Below are 24289 nucleotides of genomic sequence, written 5' to 3'. Positions count from 1 at the left end.
GTGCAGCATGAATCTAAACGACTCGCTGCCAAGCGCAGAGTTTTATCATAGGTTAAAGAGCAAGCCGTTGATGGCAAACCTTAAAACATAAGAGTTTATATGGTGTAAGTATGTAGGCGTGAGTGTGGAAGTCAAAGTAAGAGACTCGTGTACTCACAGTTTGAGCTGTCAGGTCACTCAGGTCTGATGCTGTATCACAGGCTCATCTTTTCACTGTTTATCCCTCCACAGGACAGAGCGAAAGAGAGAGAGAGAGAGAGAGAGCGAGAGATTGAGGGGGGGGGTGTATTTCCTATTCTTCAGCTCTGTTCACACAAGTATAACTGAAAAGAGAGGGAGGGAAAAAGAAGAGAGAGAGAGAGAGAGAGAGAGAGAGAGAGACAAAGTAGGCTGGTTTTCTTTGCGATCTGCTTGGCGGTCCTGCTACAAAGCGAGCGTCAGATTCAGTAGTGTTGCTTCTTTGGCGTGCCGCGCGTGTCTTCACACACAGCCGAGAGCCCGGTGCGGTCAACCACACGCGTCTGTGCTGTGTATGTGTGTTTACGTTCACACAAGCGGGATGGATGTGTGTAAGTGGTGGGTGTATGTGTGTGTGTGTATTGGGGAGGGTGCTTGGGCTTTCACTCACTGGCTGCGCCTTACACTGTAAGAACACATCAGAGATGGAAGAGAGAGAGAGAGAGAGGAAGAGAGAGAGAGATGAGGGTGGGAGGGACGGACAGCGAGGAAGGAGGAGGAGGAGAGACAGAACGCGGAGGTGGAGAGGATGCACTGACAGTTTCATGCGAGCCCTTCTCGGAAGGCTCCGACCGCTAACGTAGGCTGACAGGTACTGAACGATAGAGACGAGAGGCAGCTACAGCCTTCTATTCTCTTCCGCCATCGCTCCTTCAACCTCTAATCCAGACTACATTTACACCACTTCTCCAATCCAAAGCGTAGAAGACATGATATCAATATCCAGAAATGTTCCATTAATTCGGGTTATTGATTACCATTTAAATTAATGATCAATTAAACAATTAACCTTGCTAAAGCAAGAGAGGTCTACTTCTGTGGCACTGGTTTGACAGGATGTGTAGCTGACATTCAAAATGCAAGCTGTCTAACCCAATTAAAAATATTTTTTATATAAATAATTGACTTGCAGGATAGTAAAAATAATACTATGATAAAACAATTTAAAGATTAAATATAAATTTCATCTCAGATGCACAATCGGTCCATGCCTGTGTTCATGTAACCAAATTGTTGTTGTTTTTTTGTGCTTATGTTACTTTACCAAATATGTAAAGGATGTTGTGCATATTAAAGATAATCTGGAACATGTAATGAGACCAATGTGTCCAACAAAGCATTTTAACCCAGCTGAAAACGCCAACGCTCTTCCTAAGTGCTAGCAAGCGCTTCTGTGGTCTAGTTTTTTTTTTTTTTTTTTTTTGAGATGCTTTGGTTTCTATGACAGAATATCTCGAGTACTATTAACTGATTTCAAAGATAATATCTCTCCATCTGAAAGTGTTGGCATAATTTAGAATGACGTAAAATGATCCTCTATTTTTCCCTCATTGTGCTTGATGTAGTGACACTTTGCCACTGGGTATTTGTCCTGACCCCCTCTACTGTGATTGGACAGTAGGTCTAAAAATGAAGTTGATGAGCGTTGTGTTTGGAGAAAAAAGATGACTTAGCAATGTGATAAAAGCTTCCAACCTTTAGCAATTTAGCTTTAGTTATTATCTCCTTTTTATCACACCTCAGATTATCAGATAACAATGCAATATTTATGTTGCATTTACATGATCTAAATGTACCAATCAAGTTCAAATCCCAGCACTCACTTTAAAATTCAAACACCTTAAAATGTGCACATTAATGTCCAGGGTGTGAACTACGGTGGAGCTCGGCTCCCCTAAATAAGACATGGGCTCCACCTGAAAACATGATTTGTGAAAATATTGACAATGTGTTAACTTGACGTGCGGTTTCAGTATTGTGTAATGTGATCATAGAGTATTAAGCGTAAAAGTGCAAAAAAATCTCCATTAATGCATGATGGTGATTTACACCTCACTTAAAAATAAGATAACTACATACTATTCTTGTCATTAGACGGCGCTGATGAGCAAAGTCCAGTCATGTAAAGACTGACAGCCAGATGCTTTCATCTGGACGTTGAAACACTGTTTATTTTCTAAAACAAATGATGTGACGCAGTGTTTCGCAGAATTTGTTTCATAAAGTAGGCAATACAATGTTCGTTTTTTTAAACACCATGACATTGCTGTAAACATGTTGGACAATTAAGCTGAAAGCAGGGTAAACTTGACAAAACGGAACCCATTTCAATGGTGTTTCTTTCATTTTCCAATTTGCTATTATATTTTACCGGAGTGATCAGTGAGATCCTATGACATTTTAGGCCATTGTAAAATAAAATAAAAAAGCATGTGCTGTCCTTAATGCCATTATCTCGAGCTTATAGAGTGAATAGAAAAATGACATGCCGAGGTTTTTTATTTTGCTGTTGAGTAAAACATATTAGTGTTTGTTAATTTTATATAAATGAATGTACTCCTCTCAAAAAAGTACAGCAGGTAAAATTAAACAACGGTATTCTGTTGTTGAGGCTGCAGTTGTTTGTGCATGTAAAAATAAACCCCTCAAAAGATAATTTCAAGGGTCAAAGAAAGTTATAAAAGGCAAAACAAGCACTTTTTAGCGAGAAAGTAAACCGAAACTATCGTGGTGTTTTGTTCATTTACCCCACTTTTTAAAAGTCACAGTTAAATATATTTTATATTTTCACAGTTACATTTAAATATCTGTTTTATATTCAAATACTTTTTGTTTATACATTGCCATTTAAGCATAGGGATCCTGCATATGTTATAGCCTATATGTGGCAAGGGACTCGAGATCAAAGCGGAAAAAGTGGGATCCCCAAAGGGCACAGTATAGTTTGAACACTGATGACATAAGTGATTGTTGATGGACAGTAATGAGGTGTATTAATATAAACTTAACTGACCATTAATAAATCATCAATTCATCACTTGCATCCCTAAACAACATTTAAAAATCATATACTCATCTGTCTTGTGATGCAATAAAAGCATGCACACTTGATCACCATATGCATGTTAGTGGGAAGTGGTCCTGAAATTCAATATAAAAAGCCAAATATGGTCTATAAAGCGGTTTCAGAAAGGGAGACGGCTCTAACTGATGGTGTAAATTAAGGATATAAAGTGTGGAAACTCTATGGCAGCCCCGTGGGCCCCTGAGCGCTCAATGCTGTCAGGGTAGACTACACTCCACTGATTTCAATTAAAAGCTAAATTAGCCATTTGAACTCTGATCTTAGCACTGTGATGTAATTCATGCCTTGCTATCAGAGAATGCGTTCTCCCATCATTTACACCTAGTAGTATTTTACCTTACCATTAATGCTTTAGCGCAATAAGCATCAATAAAATCAATGCAACCATCAACTGTTGACATGGTAAGAAATGTTTGTTTGGTGATAATACAATGACCCGCAGAGTATGTGTTTCTCACAAATATACTTGAAGCACACACTATACTCTGTTCTACGCTATAATACACTGTACACTACATTACACTGAACAATAATATTTCAAACAGCAATATAATGACATAACATAGTGATAGATAAAGTACATCCAGGCGGTTGTAATCGCAGAATAAAGACAGACAAGGTCATTCCTACATCCCTATTCTTACCCCTACATATTATTCAGTCACAATACAGCTTCAAACTAGTGTTGGGCGATAAATTAATTTACAGTTCACCATATCATCCCCTTGTGAGATTGGCGATGCACGATAACATGAATAATATAATATAATATAATATAATATAATATAATATAATATAATATAATATAATATAATATAATATAATATAATATAATATAATATAATATAATATAATATAATATAGGCAGCACAGTGGCGCAGTGGGTAGCACAATCAGTTCGAGCCCTAGCTGGGTCAGTTGGCATTTCTTTTTGGAGTTTGCATGTTCTCCCCATGTTCCCGTGGGTTTCCTCTGAGTGGTCCGGTTTCCCCCACAAGTCCAAAAGAACATGCGGTACAGGTGAATTGGGTAAGCTAAACTGTCCATAGTGCATGTGTGTGAATAAGTGTATGTGGATGTTTCCCAGTCATGGGTGGCTGCTGGAAGGGCATCTGCTGTGTAAAACATATGCTGATAAATAATATAATATAATATAATATAATATAATATAATATAATATAATATAATATAATATAATATAATATAATATAATATAATATAATATAATATATAGAGAAAAAAATTAAACCTCAATGAGAGAACATTTCTTTTATTAGCAACATAGAAAAAAATCTTAATATTGTGAAATATTCAAAGCTGAATCTTATGCCAGTCTTTAATATCATATGATCCATTCTGATATTATTTGGAGCATTCTTGAAATGATTAAAGGTGCCATAAACTGCACTGGTTCAAGTCAAACTGTTCTCTGATATCTACATAGTAGGTATATGGCTTAGGTAAGTTCAAAAAAATTTCTCAGTTTTATATGCTAATTTGTTACTCCATTAAACATCCCTAGAATGAGAAGGTGCATAATTGACCATATTTGGGGATGTAGTGAATATTAAAGAGCTCCACTGGATGCTGGAGGATGATGTACGCTGGACATGGGCAGTATAATAATACTAAGTATATTGCTAGTTAAATCTTTAAAGCATCAGAAACAGTAACACATTTTGCTCATGAGATCTGTTGTGGATAAATGCTAAAATATAAATAAACTTGACAAAAGAGACTAATAGAGATGTATTGTGTTGTATTTTAAAGCTATAATGTCAAAGAAAGCACAGCCAAGAATATCAGCCTCTGCATGAACAGATGACAGTTGAGCTGAGTGATTTGAATCAGCAGTCGCATGTGTTTGTTGAAACATGCACCGAATTTCAGAATAAACATGATAAATTAACAAAAGATACAATTTAACATACCTTATGCCTATTTGGAGTGGAACTGAGCATAATCTGTAAATCTTGCATTTTGCATCCTAACTAATAAGTTTGAATATGTTTGGTGCTCAGTAATGCAAAAGTAAACAATCTGGGTCTCCCACTTTCAAAATAAAAGTCCCACATATGCAAGTTTGCATATGGAAAATGGTCATTGCTGTCTCACTAGGAAACATTGGGGCTTGCTTTCCAAACACAGCCTGAGGCGTGTATATTAATATGTGCCTGTGTGATCTGATGACGTGGATGCTCGTCAAGTCTGGATAATGTCCTAAACTACATAAATGCTGAGGTGTGCCCCTTAAGTCATGCAAGAGTCTGTTTTCAGTTTTGATTGGCCTTTTGTCCACCAGGGTTTTACACTCGTGGACTTTACATGATAATGAGGAAACAATCATGTCTGAGGCTCACAGTATGGCCATTTCCATTCACTAATCTCTTATTTTTCGACTATGCCTACCAGACTTTCTTTATAGTGCACCTTTAATCTTGAATACATTCATGCTGTTTAGCATTTTCGTGAAAACTGCTACAATTATTGATTGAATTATTGTTTGATGAAACATGGGAGAATGTTTTGAAATATTTTTGGCCTAGCTAGGCAAAATGAAAGGAAGCCTGTTTGGTAAATATGAATTATAAATTAAAATAAAACATAAATAATAAAATATTGGGCAAATCAAGTAAATAAACACTATTAAGTTAAGCTGAGTCATATGCAGTACCTTTTAGAGTGTACTACATTTCATCTGTGCCAGAGTGTGTCTTATTACGTCTTACAGTGTGATGCATTAATGCATGAGTAAGGCTTGGTTCAAACCAATCAGCGCGCTCTATTGTGCAACTTCATTAATATTCATCACTGTCATAGTGTTTAGACGACAGAGGCGTCATGTTGTGTTGGCAAAACAAGCGTGAAGTGTTGCTTTTATAGTTTGCTGCCGTTAAGTTTTGTTTTCATTTTCTCTCTGTGAGAGCGCAGCTGGAGTCACGTGTGGATTAACAGTGTATACAACACTCGACAACAATAACTTACGTGTCTGAGGAGGATTATTGTTTACCTGAGAGCTGTTCTCATCTGCAAACGCTGAGATCCAGATTCGCTTGTAGTCTCCTCTTAATAAAGACGCGGCTCTAGTTGCTGGTGATTGTCCTGTCTCTACAGATTTGGTAAGTGAGCGACCAGTGCTCTTTGTTTATTCAGTTTGTTCGTATCGAACAAACTATTGCACCGAGTGTAAACATGTTAGCACTACAACCAAACTTTAACCTCGTGTTGGATTTTTACCGCATTTTGTGACCGGAATAACACACGTGGCTTTCTGACGCTACCTGCCGTGTGCATCCAAGTTTCCGGGAAATGCTGAGTTTTTTTCCTCAAATCAAATATCTCGTTTGTCGCGAGGGACATGAATGAATTCCCTGAATGAAAGAGCCAAACTGCAGTTAAAGTCCACCATTTAATAATTTGGCAAATAATTCGACAACAGATGTCTATGAAAACACAATCACTTTGTCCCCTGTGTTTGTGTATTTTGACTCTGAAACTCAGTGCGCCCAAATAGACACTCCCACACCATGCCTCTTTTCTTCCTCCGACACTCCCCCCTAAACAGAGCTGGACACGCCCACTTTTCTGACTTTTTCCAAAGTAGAGGTGTGAAAACACCCTGCTGAAACGAGGGGGTTTCATGGCCCTTTAAGTACGGCTTCTGTCACATGTTACTGCTGCTTCTTTGCTTGTTTTAAATGCTAAATTATGCACTCATTAGAAATATGAATGATGGTACCCTTATACCATACAAGTGTAAACAGGTAAAAACTGTCAATAGCTGGATATCATTTTTATTATCTAGCACACTATCTAGCAATTCACACACACACAAAGCACTTACTGGCTGAAAGGATCAAATGCATCAGATTGTGTGCATCAGGAATGAAGCCAGTCAACATTTTACAATAAAAACAGAAAAACACACAGTCACAGTCAGACACACACACACACACACACACAAAATAAAGCCCTGGTGTTTTCACTCATCCACAGTGTGGATTCCCAGCAGTCACTAATCATATCCTGTTAACGCTGTGGGCCTGAAATGGATCCCAAAGCAGCGGCCTGCACACAATGCCTCTAAACTGGGATTTCCCCACTCACAGCTGCCCTTCTCTCAGCCCCATCACCGGCACTCAGCACCTCCATTAACAGGTTCACGCAGGTGCCCTCAGCTTCCAGCGCACCGCTACACAAAGAATAACAATAGCCGACATTATAGAGAGAATAATGGCATTAATAGCAGACTGCAGCCTCTCTCTTTGCTAATTGGCTTGTCTGCTAGCAGCCTCCACTCCAAGGGTCATGGGATTTTGTGGGTGGCATCTGTAAATAGCTAATCAGCTCCCCAGGCGCTCGCTACACTTCAGAAAGTATTTCTTTTGAATTCGTAATAATAACGGGAGGAGGACTGTCGGAGGGGGGGTGTTGGATAACGACGTATGGCTAAGATAACTGCCAGAGACAACAGAGGCGAAAAATAAATAATGAAGCGCCGATTGTTATTCCTGCGCAGCCAACAGAAGCTGTTTGAAGTGCAGACTCGCCTTTATCTTGTCACACTGGAAGAAGAAGAAGAAGAGGGGAAAAAAAAGAAAAACATTGCCAGCCCAGACGCAATAAAGATGTCTTTGACGCTTTTGGAGAATGACTAACAAGATTTGAGGTGTGAGGGGGGTGAAGTGGGGTGAGCTAACATGGCTGCCGAAAACGTACGGCTGTTTTGGGACGCTGAATTTGAGCGACGGAGAGATGGAATCACTTACATTTCCTGATAATGTCAAGCTGCCAATGTGAGGGGAAGAGACAGGCTGCTCTCTCAGCTGAACTCATGTTCTGAGGAGAAAAAAAACAGCGGGAGAAGGTCTGAGATGTATAGCTGGATCAGCTAGAATGTGATTCGTAAAGGTTCAAAATAAGTATTTGACAGATGTTGTCAGATAATGCTAATAGTTAGAGGCTAGGTGATAAAATGATCTGATTATCGCAATACATTTTTTCCTTGTTAAAACAATAATGCGTTTGATAAATGTCCAATGTGATGTTTATGCATACACTAAACGTTTGCACCATATACACCAGTGTTTCTCAACCACATTCCTGGAGGACCACCAACACTTCATGCTTTTGATGTCTCCTCTGTCACACCCATTACAGCTCTTTCAGTCTCTGCTAATGAGCTGATGATATGAATCAGGTGTGCTTGGTTAAGGAGACATGGAAACATGTGCAGAGCTGGTGGTCCTCCAGGAATGTGGTTGAGAAACACTAATATGCACCATTTATCAGTTCATTAAACAATATATTGTAGCAGAAATACATAGGAAACTAATGTAGACATGTTAGCAAACAAAAGAACAAATGGACATTAAGTCAATGTGCTGTATGCGTGATTTTATCTATGGTTATATGATCTAAATGTATGATATTATGAGTGGCAAAGTTTAATTAAGAAAATTTAAATATTTAAATACTACATTTTCTTACAGATATCACATGAATATGAATATCACTAGAGCATGCAAGAATTAAAATCTTGAAAATTCATTTCTAAGCAATTCATTTCTGGCTTAAGTTTCCACAATATAATAAATACTTATTTAAAATATTGTACTTCAGATGTGAAATGCTGATTTGCAAGTTTTAGTCAGGTTTTCTATAACTTTCTTTCTAAAGCAAAAATCTGCTTTTAAACAAACCAAATAAAGATTTGACATTCATAATGATAATTATTAATAATGACTATTAACTATGGCTGTGAGATTTAAGGAAAATATCTAATTGCATTTTTTTTTTTTTACCAATATTGCAATATAATTTGTGATAAAAAAATGTTTAGTCAAGCTTCAGCTCAATAATCTGTAAGTTGTGGCAACAATTCTGTAACAGCTCTTAAAAATTACCTGTTTTGTTTATTCTCTGTGACTTTGAAACCAAAATATTCCCATATTACCAATGTCCTGTTAAAAAAAAATGATTGGGGGTGTTCCGCATAGTTCGGTTGAGCAATTCTGGCAGTCACACATTTGCTCTGGGAAGGGGAAATTAAATAATACAAATATGTTTCATTTCACAGCCTCTTGCAATTAGCTAATATTGCAACGTTTCAAATTTCGATTGCGATTCGATTAATCTCACAGCAATACTATTAACTATCAAATTTATACAAATACATACATATATATACATGGTACTAATGGTTCAGTAGTACTATGATTTCAGTGTTTAAAAAAAGTTTAATATATATATATATATATATATATATATATATATATATATATATATATATATATATATATATATATATATATATATATATTTTTTTTTTTTTTTTTTTTTTTTATTCAATTGAACTTTGTTGCCATTATAACAACAATATAAACTGTATAAATAACTGGAACAATTTTAGCCCTAATATAATTACAACAATATACAATCCTATTAATTTATAGGATAAGTTTTAATTAATTTACATATTGATGTAATTTGTTTCCATTCTGAGTGCCACATAGTAATAAATGCTAATTTTATAAGCTCTATATTTATGTGTTTAAATCCTCTAAATATTGCTTGCACTGTTTACTTCCACTGTAAATGCCTCACAGTAACATCAATCTTCAAAATAATTTTGTGTAGTAATTAAAATTATGCCGCAGTTGCTGATGCTGTAACTTAATTTAGACAAAAAACCCAGACTATCCCTTTAAAACAATCCTGATTCTCCTGACATGAAAATACTGCTGAATATGCTCAAAACATTTCACCTAAAATCCAGTTAACATGAGGTTAGACCATTTTCTTAGGCTCCTAGGGCTGCTGTCTTTCTCTGTTCCAATCCTCGCTTTTGACAAGTGTGTGTGTGTGTGTGTGTGTGTGTGTGTGTGTGTGTGTGTGTGTGTGTGTCTAAGAGAGAGAGAGAGACTCGCAACCAGTCACCTCCTCAAACTGATCGCTCTACGGCTCTATGCTTCCCTGAACACCACCACATTATACTGCTACAACGCTCTCACAATCACTGCAATTAAGCCTGGGCGAATCACACCATGCCACTGCAGCTCAGAGCTCCAGCACACAGACACATCGGTTGCCAATAACATCATACACATATGTGAGGGCTTACAGCATTCAACACTATTACAACAAAGCACAATCGCTTTGTAAAATTTGAGGGAACGAGAGCTGTTTTTGATTAGAAAGAAGTGATTTAATGATGTAGATGCTGTTCAGGTTTGAATTATTTTGCCATTTTTGTGTCACATTTGTTTAAAATTCTTCTACTAAAATGAATTTACAAAAACTCCATCACAGTATATTTCAATTAACTTAATTTAAGAATTTAATACTAAAGATTTTTTTTTTATTGCTAAATAATTTTTTTAAAGTTAGTAACTGTGAAATATGTGATATCTGCTCTGCATTCACTTTGCACGCATTTGTCATGTTTTACTTAAGTACCTGTTTATAGAAACTTAAGCATCTTTCAGACAACCTGTCAAAATAAGTTTGGTTTAAACAAAAGCAAAAAGTTCTTCAGGGGTAATTAATAGGGTCACACTTTATTTTAATAGTCCGTTTGTTGAATTGAGTTACATTGCATCTACATGCCAACTATTTCTCAGTAGATTATAGGTAGACTGTTAGGTTGGGGATAGGGTTAGGCTTAGTGTAAGTTGCCATGTACTTGAAAAGTTTCTTATCGTCAGTTAAATGTCTGTTGAAGGAGCAGTATCAACAAATATTAAGCAGACAGTCTACTAATACTCAAATGGACCATCAAAGTAAAGTTTTACCAATGAATGTGCCAGTGCTCTTTGGGTAAGGGATTCATAAAGATAAACTACAAAATGATAAGTCTAAGGCACTCGAAAAGCAGTAAACAAAATATTTTAAAAGCCTCTATTAACATGGCTATTCCATAAAACTGCCCGAGTTTGGTTTATCTTGACAAAACTGTAACAAATATATATATATATATATATATATATATATATATATTTTTTTTTTTTTTTTTTTAAATAACAAAAATTAAATAAATAAAATAAAAATTATAACCAGTAATCATAACAATATAGTTTTTGATGCTACGCTGTAAAACCCAACAGTCGACTTTATCAAATGAAATAAGTGTAGTTAACTTTACAAAATAGTTAGTAGTTTAACTTTAAAATTTACTGAAAGTTAATTTTACTCATTTGAAACGTTTTGAACTCAGTGTTAAAGGTAATGACTTAATTAAATACCTCATTACGTCAACTTAAATGGAGTAAGTTCCCAGTACTCCCAGTTTTTAACTGGTTTGGGTTGCCTTAACTTATTTGGTTTTACTGTACTTAGTTGGTTTGGGTTCTCTTTATTGAATGGGTTTTACTGTGCTCAAGTTGCTTGATTTACTCAAATGAATTAAGTTCACAGTACTCATTAGGATTACTTTTTGAACTTAAATGGTGTTTTCTCAAATGGTTTGAGTTACCTTAACTTTTTGCGTTTTACAGGGTATTTGCTGTAGTTTGTGTATAGTTTATATATGTTGTGTTTGTGTAGTTTGCATGTTCTCCCCATGTAATACTACTACTACTACTACTACTACTACTAATAATAATAATAATAATAATAATAATAATGAATATATACTATTAATTTACATTAATATTTGTAATAAAATAGTTATAAGAAAACAGTTTGGTTTATTTTAAAATATTACAATTCAAGAAGGGGCAACAAACTGAACTTTATTTGCTGAATCTACTGCAGAGAATCAGCATTTCTGCTTAATATTCATAAAATGTTTATTCCTATACTGTACATCTCATAGGCAATCTATAAACTGTAAAAGTAATTTGATGCAAACAGAAAAACAGCAACAGGAAATCATTTAGAGGCAGAAGCTTTTTTGTAAAAATAACAGTTTCCGCGGTACACATTTGTTACAGAAGCCTCTGTTGTGTTTCCACAAACTAACTCTCAGTTACACCAATTACACACTGCACCAAAAAAGACACTTTGTGACCCCATCGCGACTGGAACAATCTCAGTATTGTAAATGGCCTCAGTGCAATGTTCATCTAAGCAATCTTTAACTAGCTTCACAGTTAATCAGCAGAGGTGTGTGTGTGCGTGCATGTGTGTGTGTCGTCCTGTGACCCAGAGGCAGTGTGCAGCGAGAGGTCCTCTCGCCCTGATGCAGACAGAGATGCACCAGCATGGAGGCCCTGATAATATCAGGATAACAAGAGCTAATTAAATTTGGTGTGATCGCTGGAGACTGAATTATTTATTGAGAGAGCCCGAAATGCTATTTAACTCACAGCAGCTCGGATTTACTTCTCGCTTCGAATCCAGTCCATCTCCAAGAAAAAGGTGCACTAAAAAAAAAGAAAGAAAGAAAGAAAAAATAAGTCCTTAATAAAGCATGGAAACCATTCTCTGGCTGTTAATTATGTTCTGAGAGTGTTTTTGGGACGAGTTTCCAGCATGAAAAACATGTTCTAATATCACGGCCCCCATTTGTCGGGTCACAGCATAGTCATGTGTCTAATTAATGTAGATAATTTGAGATAAACAAGTTGTAATTAATCAGTGACACTAGGTTGTGAACATGCAAATTAGCATAATTTTTCCCATGCAAAATCAAATTAAAGCATCGGTTTTGCTGATCCACGGACACTTCTGGATTCATTATTTACCTGTAATATTTATGTCAGGCAATATGGGGACATTTCACCTCGCATTGCTACAAGCAGGTAATGTTCTCGCCCCAAAGATTAAGACCATCAATCTGTCAAGGGCAATGAAAGCCTTTATTACTTCCTTAATTGTATTCAAAGGATAATTTCATCGATGACCTGTGCAGCTTATTGATGAAGCGGGGTAATCTAAATCCCTATAAGCACACTGCAGGTGCATTGATGAAAAAGTTAGCCTTGGTGGGGGCGCAGGAAAACTCCCCTCACCCCGCATTATCACAGTACGCAGCTCTAATGAATACAAAGTGAACAGCACATCAGCTAGGATAAGAGCTCTTCTGTCCAGATTAATGAAATCTATTTTACACAAAGGGTCATTAGGATTGTTAAAAAAAGAGGGAGTGGAGAGCTGTTATTGTGGTTGGTGTGAGATGAAGATGTTTCGATGTCAAGCAAAAGTGTCAATATTTTGCTGTCTCTTTTTGTGATGTCACTTAGACAAGGTTAAAACTGACATTTTACATCAATGTGCATGCGAGACGGATGGTTTGAATGCTATATACAGTAATAGTCTTCTGGCATTGATGCATTCCTGACCCATCCATCCACGTAGTTTCATCGCCTTAGCTTTTAAGCGTTAGTTGTTTTCATTTATAAGCTGACCAGCTATCAGCCTGCAACTTATTTAAAGTTTTGGGTCATCTTCCTAAAATACATGTTGGTGAATTTGCCTAGACTGGGTTTCGGGGCTGGAATCTGTTTTTATAATTTGACATGGATGACGTTTTATTTTTATTTCTGAACCATTATTGTGTATTTTACAATGTAAAACTCTGTATAGATTCTCTAAAATGAAAACAAGCGCATGATATACACAGAATTAGATTCATTAATTTTATCACATGAAGCTTAGTTTAGATTATAATTAACATATATTTATGTAGGCACTCAGAATAACTAATAATGGCATGCTATTAATACAGTGTAACTGTCAAACTCTTTCTTGTTCAATGAATCATTACACTCTAGTCTCTGTTTACACCTGGTATTAATAAGTGTTATAACTACTGTAACTGGAAACTAAATGCTGGGTTTACACATTTGAAGTTTGTGCACTATTAACAACTTCCCTATAGGCAAAATGTAAACACAACTGGTCCTTTTAACACTGGAACTACCAGAACTCAATAGCTACTAAAATTACCATAGAAGTCATTCTAACCATTCTCATATAAAATGCATATTGTTACATTATATTTACAGTCAAAGCTTATATTAAGCTATTAGGCATGAATGTTTGCTGTCAAATTTAATTAAGTCATCATCATCACCCTAAAAAACGATATTTTTGGTAAAACAGTCTATAAATGTGCAGTTAGGCTAAGTTCATCATCCATGTATGTATTTAAAGTGCCCTTACATTTTTTACACAAGTTTTGTGAATGCACTACTTGCACTATTTATACTATATATATAAATATATATATATATATATAAATATATATATATATATATATATATATATATATATATATATATATATATATATATATATATATATATATATATATATATATATATATATATATAGTATAATAATTATATCTAGTAGAATAGTGCATAAGTATGCAATTTGGGACGCACATACAGTATTATACAGTACATATGCACAATTGCAGCACAAGTTCAGAGTTACTTGGTTCTGAGTAAGAAATCATAAACATTTTAAATTGCCCAAAAAAAACTTTTGTTTGCAAAGAAAAAATATGTTTTTGGCAGTATTTCCATTCTAGTGAATCTGAGAAAGCAACTGCAAGATAAAGACTTTATCGAAGTTTTGATTTTATTTCAGTTTACAACACACAAAGGCAAGATAGGCAGTCAATCCTAACCTGGAAAAATAATTGCTAATTTACCCTTTTTGATTTTTAATCAAATTTAGTTAATGCAATCTTCACTTTCTATGAAATTAAAGGTTTACGAAATGCTCAAGTATTTTATTCTTTTGAGAATTTAACAGATTTGTGTGTGTTGAGCATCAGTTAAGACAATGTTAGCTCCTGTTAGCTTTAACTGTCGGGAAAAACAGAATAGTTTTGAGCTTTTGTTAGCTTATTTCAGCTTCCGAGTTTAAAAGGATTTTTGGGGTGGGATCAAAATCGGTGACATAGAACTAAACTGCAAGTGCAAAGATGACGCGTCAGTTTCTCATTATTATTCATAGTGGAGTTTTCTTATGAGAAGAGCTTGCTTCTTAATTATTTATGACTGCACATGCTTTCGGAAGGCAAGGCAGACCTGCCAGTGCCAAGCTGTGAGACACATTGATGACTGTGTGAAATGTAGCAGGGCATTCAATTACAGTTTATTTCTTTGCATTTTAACTTTGTAAACTATAAAATCATGCATCTCCTCACGGTTTGTGTCTCATTTTGTGAGCTAACTGACCTTTTTCTCGCAGAGCTCCACACCCATTATGATGCATCTTTTGAAAAAATTCTGAGGTAGACCTGAACCGAAAGTGGGGGGTGTCATGGCCCTTTAAAACTGACACTGTTTCAATTCACCATAATCGTCTATGTGAAGCTGCTTTGACACAATCTACATTGTAAAAGCGCTATAGAAATAAAGATGAATTGAATTGACATAATTGTTTCAATGGAAAGACTCCATAAACCATATAAACCCAAGGCGTGTATGTGCAGGTAAGACATGATAAACAGGAGCATGCATAACACAGAGCTTCACAGTAAATACTCCTACGTGCTTCTATTCTAGCACTTACTACAAAAAAAGTAGCCTACAGAGCTAAGGCTTTCTTGGTTGACAGGTGAGAACATCCTTCAGTCAAGGTTATGAGATGGGCTGGGCAGAGCTGAATGAGTTCTCAGTGATCATATACCCTAATTTGAACAAAGCATAATGAGGGGCTGTAATAAAACATCTGTTTTAGCATAGTCGGTGATTAAAACTGACCTTTGAGTAAGACAGGGAAGTGCTTAACGACTGGAGTGGTATGCAAAGTGAAAAATGAATGCATTATCAATGTAATTAATGTCTATGGTGGACCTAAAGGCATTATGCAAATTGCACTGAATCTTAATGCCTTCCACATCAAATGTTCTGTCTACTGATTGCCCACAGACTTTCCTCATGAAGGTTCAGATCAGCATTAACTCCCCAACCTTGCTAAACTTAGTCGTTTCCATCTTGAATACATTCAGAGTTGTTTAAAAGTGGCAGAGAGGTAAATGTCTCTAGCATTTTTTTTTTCATAACTTCTTAAAGAAAGATTTGGACGTTTGGTTTAAATTAATCTCTTTTAAGTATTTGTGTGCAAATTCTTGTTTCCATTGTAGGGCCTAAAATTGCATGTTTTGACTTGAAATGTTTCTTCGAGAATGCATGTCAGTATACAGCAAGTGTACAAATCTTCAAATGACAGAAATAGTTCTGTTTGCCAATTGACATAATACAATTACTTATTTAAAGAGTTCGCCCTTAGCTGATGATTGATTATGAAGCGTGTGGCATGCTGTCCCAGGAGAGAGCCCTGAGCTCGTGAGCTTCCCTCCCTTGCAGGGCGAGAGGGGAGTCTGAGTTCAGGTAGGTCTCAAAAACTCCCATGCTTGATATGTACATTATATGAATGCTTAGAGTATGAATACTGGATTCAATGCTTGTCTATAACAAGGAAATGGGAATAGTAGGGGTGGAAGGGGGGATTCTTCAAGACGAAGATGGCTAAGGTAAGATACTCTGGTTATTTATAGTGATTTATAAATCCTCTGATTAGTGAATCATGCCTTAGCTAATGAGGACCAGCGACTGTCAATCATAAGCTGGTGTTCATCTTGAAATTGGTTTAGAAATAAACGTCACTTAATAGTGTTAAAAAGTGATGATTCTATTCCACCAGTTTATTAAAGGTTGTTGTTTTAGCAATGTGATGACATTTTGCAAAAAACAAGCAGAAAAAAATGTCTTCATAGATTTACTGCATTACAAAGCCAGTGAGAAATTGGCTACAATGGTCTACAAATCAAGTTATGAAAAAAAAAACTATTTTTATATAAGATATTGATAAGTATTATCATTATTCTGTGGTGAGTAATGTCACAGAAGCAAGAATTCCTGAATATCAGTGCATATGATTAGAGTGTATTGTAAATGTGATATTGATTTTATAAAACAGTTCACAGCATGAAGTTAATAGTGGGATCAATTTAAGACACGTCTTTTATGTCTTTTTAAAAAAAAATTTGTTAAAATGTTAACAAAACCAGAGCGGAAAATCTGGTCACCATTTTATTCAATGATTCAGGTTGTTTTAAATGAATTGGTTGAATAAATATTTCGGAGAATCACTCATTTAAGGCATAGTTCACACAAAAATAATTTCACTTGACTTCACTAGTCACTGTTTGTGCTTCTTCGGTTGAACACACACACAAATAAAAAGTGTTTTGAAAAGAGTTGGAAACCTGTAACCATTTATTTCTATAGTATATATGTTTACAAATTTATTACATTCTTCAAACTATCTCTTTTTTCTCTTCAACAGAAAAAGGAAACTCATAAAGATTTGGAACTAATACATTTAAATTTTTTGGGTGAACTACTACTCTATATCCCTTCAAGACATTCAACAGTTAAAATGAAGTGTGGAATGTTGGACACTTTACACACTCTGCGGTGGCAGCTTTGCTCACGTAGCGGAAAGGGCGAAGCATTCAGGCACTGATATTACAATACTTTATTTATTTTGGATTGTGAAAGCAAAATTCTCATACGAGAGTGATTATAGCACATCCCGATGGTGAATGCAGTTATACTCATGGCAGGTATTATTTGGTAGTTTGGTCATATATTCCACTTATTTGGCAACAGTCAATTGTCATCAGGAAAACAATTTGAATTTCAGCTTAGTAAAAAAACATTAGTGTTCCATTTGGAACGGCACTAGGGGAGAGCGAGATACAAAGTAACACTCTTTTGGTTTTGGCCAAATAATGAACAAATAAGATAACCCCCTTTTTTTTACCAACAACACACAAGCCTCTCCTACAAATAAGCACTGAAAGTATGAATGCCAGATCTATGGTTTCTGTGTAGTATTGCCAAAAGTGCCAGGAGTAAAAGTTACAATAAGCACCACCTGTGGGGCAAGTTGTAACAGACAGAGGATTAGTTGTGCACATGCTTAAAAATGCAGATTTCACCTAATTATTTTAAATCCAGCTTAAATTAAATAGTAGCTACTGTATATTACTTTAGAACAATTTTTTTATATTTATTCATTTGTCTACCTATTGGATAAACACATTTGGATTTATTTGCATTATTGTTCATTGTTATACAATGCATTTATTTGCATTGTTAGAAATAAAATAGATTTTTTTTCTATAAATAATAGTTTCTATTAAAAATATTTTTCATATAAAAGGTTCTCAACTTTACACTCAAAATTCAACAATTGTTTTGTTAGTTTAATTGGTGTCCAACAGTGTGTAGCTTATTTGTAACACACTGTTACAACTAGCCCAGCTGTGTCATGTTTTCCTCAAAACTGGCTAGCAGTCACTGTGTGTTTTACATTTTTCAAAATGGTTTCATCTTGTAGCATAGAAGACAGAAATTACAGCATATAAGACTTTACGTGCAGATTTTCTTTAAATAAAAAAAAATTAAAAATCCACTGTAATAAAAAATACCTTTATGCTGCTTCTCCTGTGTTTCTCATCCAAATTTTGCCTATAATGAAAATGTCTGCCGACACTGTAGTGAAAACCTTGGAAGCATGCCATGGTTAACCCTAAGTAAATGCTTTAAGAATCCATGTTACATTTTATCCTGTGTTACTCCCCTTTATAGACTCCTATTTATATACTGCAAACTGTTGAGTGCATAAGTGAATAGTGTGCCATTAGGGATGCAGCTCGTTTCTTATGCTTTAAGCAGTTTTCCACTTCTCCAAAAAACATTTAACCACTATTTTTGTGTCAACTATCCCCCTTAACATACTGAATACCTAAACAAACACACACACAAACACATTTTTTTTGTAATAACTGAGTCACTTTCATTAAATTCATTTATTGCAGTTTAATTTGCAATTGCAAAAACTAAAATCTGTTTACACTGACATTTTTCTGAAAGTCCACCACTAATAAAGGAACAACAGGTGTGCTAGATAGTACATGACTTTTTATGCAGTGCTTTAGTTTACCTTATAAACTTCAAGCCAAATTATCATGTTGGTAGAAGTTGTCCCAGGGTTACAGAGTGCGACAACTTCTGTCTAACTACATCAAAAGTATGAATGTGCTAAAAGTGCTTTCCCGTAATGTCTATTTCACATGAGGATGGTGTGACAAAGAGAGTCGGTCCAAAATTGCACCACCAGTCATTTTCATTAACAACCTCGTTTTAATTAAACATTGATTACCTGCTAATTAGTCTAATGATCGTCCCCAGATGAGGGAGACCAGGTACAGAAAGTGACAGAGGAGAAAAATGAAGGATCTGAAGCAAATGAAAATTGTATTTGAGATCCCCGAGGGCTCACTGTTTTGTGATTATTTTTGCTTTTATAAATGAGGCCTTCACCATGCATTTCTCTAATTTATGTTCGTCTGATGGCTCCCATATGACTGATGCATAGAAGATTGAGTATGTGCACATTTTCATCAAATTTGGGAAATTTCCTGCCACTGGAAAGCAATAAATAAATTCAGAAAAAGCCTGTGTCTGGCGCACATGCAAATTAATCTCCATTGTGATAACAGAGAAACGCTAGTCGGGGCAAAGCTACTTCGCAGCACCGTAATAGCTCTGCATCGAACATCCCGCAGCAAAATCTCAAAACCAGACCTCTGGATTTATCAGGTACATCCTCCATCTCTTCCACGCAATCAGGCTTCTTCATCACTCCAGGCGACGGTGGTTTGCATTATGCCGTGCACATGGCAATAACAGTGACGGAGAAGGTGTGAGAAAAAACTCCAGTCGCTCTTCATTTCTCATTCTGTCGTGCTCACCTTTACCTATTTATCAGCCGCTGACAACAACATTCCCAAAGTTGTATTGATATCAGAAGCAACTCTGCATCCCTATAAGCGCAGCCTGAACCGTGGCTTGCGTCTACTGTCGAGCGCGGTGTGGGATTCGCTCATAAATAAAATAAATAAATAAGCCTGTGGATGAATAAATAAATGTTTTGCGAAAGCCCCGTGATGAATAATGAATGTGTCATTCTTCGCTCCATTATTCTTGTTTGCTTTGATACAGGCTTTCTTATTTCTCAGTCACAAGAATATTTCATCGCATCAAATACCCCTCCAGTGCTGACTGTCAGCATTAATGCACAAGTGTATGATTTAAATGTTTTATACTCCCTTTGTTCTCTACTATGGTTGATTCATTAGATAACCCACAACTGCCAGACCTTGAAGATGGAGTTCAAATGAACAGCATTAAAAGGAGAACAGCCAGCAAATGAAATGATGCAGTGATTACAGTAAACCGAGCTACTGGTAACTGCACAGGCCATTTAGAATAATCATTTAAATTCATGTGGATGGATGGTTTGTGTAAAAATTAAAACACACACTCATGCTATTGTAATCAGATGTGATTACTTTTGCATCACATGAAATAAAATAAGACCATTTCATTAGCATGTTGGCCACTTTTGTCTATTAATTACAATGAAGGGATTTAAAACTGGTGTCCTTTAAGATGTAGGTTACTTCAATGACTTTATTTGAGGTCTTATGAAGTGAAAAGATTGGTCTGTGAAAGACACTGAATATCAAAGACCCCGTACGACCTCGATGTATTGACAGGAGTAATAGATATTGATTTTGTTAAGGCTGTATTTGTTTTTTGCTTTTTTGATGGGACCCACTGACTTGCATGGTATCAATTACCAAGGGTTTGGGGCGGGGGGGCTTATTTAAATCTATAGGACTTAATCTATTTTAGACAAAGTAAAAAGAAACCTTTTCATTAGCATGCTGGCCAGTTTTCCCATACAATTATAATGAAAGTGAGTTGAAATTTATCAGCTTCAAAATTCATCCCTCATTTATGAACGAATCCCTCTTTTGAGAATCCTTTCAATTAAATAATTAGGGATGTTCAGAATGATCCATTCATGAAATTACACAAAAGCGCTTCTCAGCGTGCTCAAAAATCCACCACTGATCTGTGCAATCAAGCCAGGTTCATTGAAAATAAGCCTACATTTTAGCACGATGTAAATTACATTGCTCAGGGTACGTTTTGTTGCAAGTTTCAGGCGACAAATCCACTAGAGAGTGCTGTCTACATTTTTGTAAATCTGAAATACATGACTTGGGGTGTGTTTTGTTATAAAATGTCAGAATACACTGTTTTGTGCACATCTGCAAGAAGAGAGGGCTCGCGGATCATACCTAAACCCTACCCTAAATTCAACCAACAGTGTTTTCAAAAGCAAATGTAAGAGAAAGTCGATGTAGCTTGCAGCCATGTGGCATTACCTAGGTTTTAAGTAGCCTTTTTTGTAACCTGAGTGCTCTGCATTACAAATACAATGCCGATCAAACTGAGCTACAAAGCAAATTGACAAAGCTGGAAAAAGTTGTCTATATGGAGATAGACAGGTGAAACTAACATATTTGATTACATGTCATAAACACTGTTAAGTTGTCAATATTTATTTGGTGTTGTGCAAAAACAACACAAAACAATCCTTTTTTTTTTGCAGTTTAACAAAACTGTACAGAAGCACATGTTACAAAAAGAGCCTGTGTTATAAAATACAGTCATTATAATAAGAATCCAAGTGACTGAGAAAAAAAAAAGTTTAGCTCGCATTTAAGTTGGTCAAAGAAAGTTAATCTCAGACCAACAGAAAACTGCTTGGTTTAAAAGAAACTTGGTTGTGAGCATCATCCATCGTTATATTATATTATCAAAGAGCAATGATAATTTTTGCACCACAAAATTGCAAAACAACCTTAATATGACCCCATTTTACAGTGCTTTTGCATCATTTTTTCATCCCGTGTTATTGCATGAAAACAATACAAATGTATTCACACACCGGCCACTATAATAGGTTCAACTGTCAAACTGCTTGTTAACGCAAATTTCTAATCAGCCACAGCCTCACCAAAATTGGACAATAGAAGATTGGAAAAACTTTGGCTGATCTGATGAGCCTCGATTTCTGCTGCAACATTCGGATGGTAGGGTCAGAATTTGGAGTCAACAACATTAAAGCATAGATCCAGCCAGCCTTGTATCAACTGTTCAGGCTGCTGGTGGTGGTATAATGGCGGGGGGAATATTTTCTTGCCACACTTTGGGCTAAAAGCACCTTTGGGATGTGGTGGAAGAGGGGATTCACATCATAGATGTGCAGCCGACAAATCAGCAGCAACTGTGTGATGCTATCATGTCAATATGGACCAAAATCTCTGAGGAGTATTTCTAGTACCTTGTTGAATCTATGCTACAAAGGATTAAGGCAGTTCTGAAGGCAAAAGGGGGTCCAACCCAGTATTAGTAAGGTGTACCTAATAAAGTGGCCGTTGAGTGTATATAAACATTTTTGTACATATAATAAAAAAAACTCAAATGTTATCGATTATAAAGAATCACTCCAAACTGAATGATGCTTAACTGCAAAAAATCAGGGGCTATCAAAATGAATTTGTGTTTAATAAGTACAACACTGTGACTTGAACCATCATGTCACCCACTGACCCATTAGCTGGCATAATGAGACACCAGCTGATATTAGCAAAGAGCTGCACATCTGATGGTCGGATATGTGTGACTCTTAGTAATGGGAAAAGCTTTTCTCTTCTGAACTAATGCCTTTGCCTGGATCAGAGGTGATTATGAGTTCAGTGGTGCGAACAGCAGTATCAAGATGGGCAATGGAAAGATCGATCTCCGTTTTTTATGGAGTTAATTCAATATGGACTATTTAAAGCGACGGGGCGGAGGGAGAAATGAGATTGTATTTGCTGGGTATGGATTTTTGCCATGTGAAAGCTTTGGGTGCAAAAGGGGGGATGGTTTACAAGTCTTGACACTGTTTAAAAGATCTTCACACGTAGAAGGGTAATCACTGTAAATTACTTTTCATTGATTAGTCAATATTTTCAAAGATCATGTTGCTCTCGTCCTGTTCGAAAGTCTTAACCTATTACTGGTGGAGAAAAGAAACTTGCTTCACGTTCATTCCATAGTCACTTATCAAAGTCTGAAGAGAGCATATGACATTGAAAAAAAAAAAACATGTCTGATACCTAAACCCTAGAAACGCACAACTACAAAATGGTGGTTTTAAAAATGGCAACAAAACAAAATTAAAAACAAAATAATTATGAATAAATTATTAATCATCACTATTAATTAAGCTTTTTTAGCTCACTTATACATATTGTTTACATCTGCCATTAAATGGTACAAAATGATACACACAAAAAAATGTTTCATAATTTGAACAAGAAAAAGATTTATTTTGCTTGAATTTTTGGTATTTATCTTTTTTTTTTTTTTAAATCTTCACAAATACTTGTCCTCTACAAAATAAACAAATTTATCTACATTAAAAAATGATGTAAAATGGTGTTAATTCAAAGTGGAAATGTGTTGGTAATACATTAAACCAGTAAATTAAAGTTAATTATAGGGTTGGGTGATAAAATCGGTATCAATATTTATTAACCAAATGATAAAAAAAAGTTTGGTATGAAGTTTCGGTATAAAGGCTATAGCTTTATTAAAATTCGGCTGCTGAACGGCAAACACGTGATGCGTGCACATTTTCCAGGTACACCTAGTTGACAGACATCTGAGGTTTTTTGAATGCCGCAAGCACGTCGCAATTTATGCAAGTAGAACTAACTAATCTGCTTTACACTTTGTATGGAATATACACATTTCAGTAATAACAACATACTAAGTACCTCAGATAAACACAGGGAATCCAAGCACTGCAGTGCTTTTTTTTTTTTTTTTTCTTTTCTTTTCTCCATAAACTTGCACCTGAGCTGCAGCAATGTTTTGTTCGTTTGTCATCCTCTGAGAAAACGGTTGATGATTGTCAACTTACGATAGATGCCATAGAAAATGAAAGAAACCACCCGCTAGCGCTTGTCACTTCAGGTCAGAATAACAACACATGTGAAAATGAGTGCCTTATAGCAGCAGTGAGGAAACTGTAAATAAAAAAGGAAGGATGTAAGGATGTCACCAGAATGGCTTTTTGGTTTCTTTTCTTGTGCATCCCAGCCACCAGCACACCATCTGAAAGATTTTTTTTGTTTTAGCATAGGGGTAATAGTCATTCAACTTCACAATTTGTAATGTTGCAAAATGTATTTGAATAATGATGATTAGTTCCTTTACTTGAAAGCTCAGATTTGATTATCATAATTGGTTTTGTTTAGAGCTTGAGATTTACTGTATCATTATTATTGACACCTTACAAATGTTG

At 35.7% G+C, this 24289-nt stretch overlaps 1 protein-coding gene across 28 annotated transcripts in view; it reads right to left on the bottom strand.

The window, feature by feature from the left end:
• Positions 1-24289, bottom strand: part of rbfox3a (RNA binding fox-1 homolog 3a) — an 829029-nt gene that overhangs the window by 758122 nt on the left and 46618 nt on the right. For 22 of the 28 annotated variants that reach the window (XM_073918619.1, XM_073918620.1, XM_073918614.1 and 19 more), the window contains exon 1: positions 158-542. The gene's annotated coding sequence lies outside the window, so the exon portion shown is untranslated. Of the gene's footprint in view, positions 1-157; positions 543-7872; positions 7943-12411; positions 12469-24289 lie in introns of those variants that run through there. The other 6 variants (XM_073918641.1, XM_068224793.2, XM_073918645.1 and 3 more) reach the window with 1 other exon arrangement.

Source organism: Danio rerio, chromosome 12, assembly GCF_049306965.1.
Source record: "Danio rerio strain Tuebingen ecotype United States chromosome 12, GRCz12tu, whole genome shotgun sequence".
Taxonomy (NCBI): Eukaryota; Metazoa; Chordata; class Actinopteri; order Cypriniformes; family Danionidae; genus Danio; species Danio rerio.
This window is presented reverse-complemented; position numbering and strand designations above follow the sequence as displayed.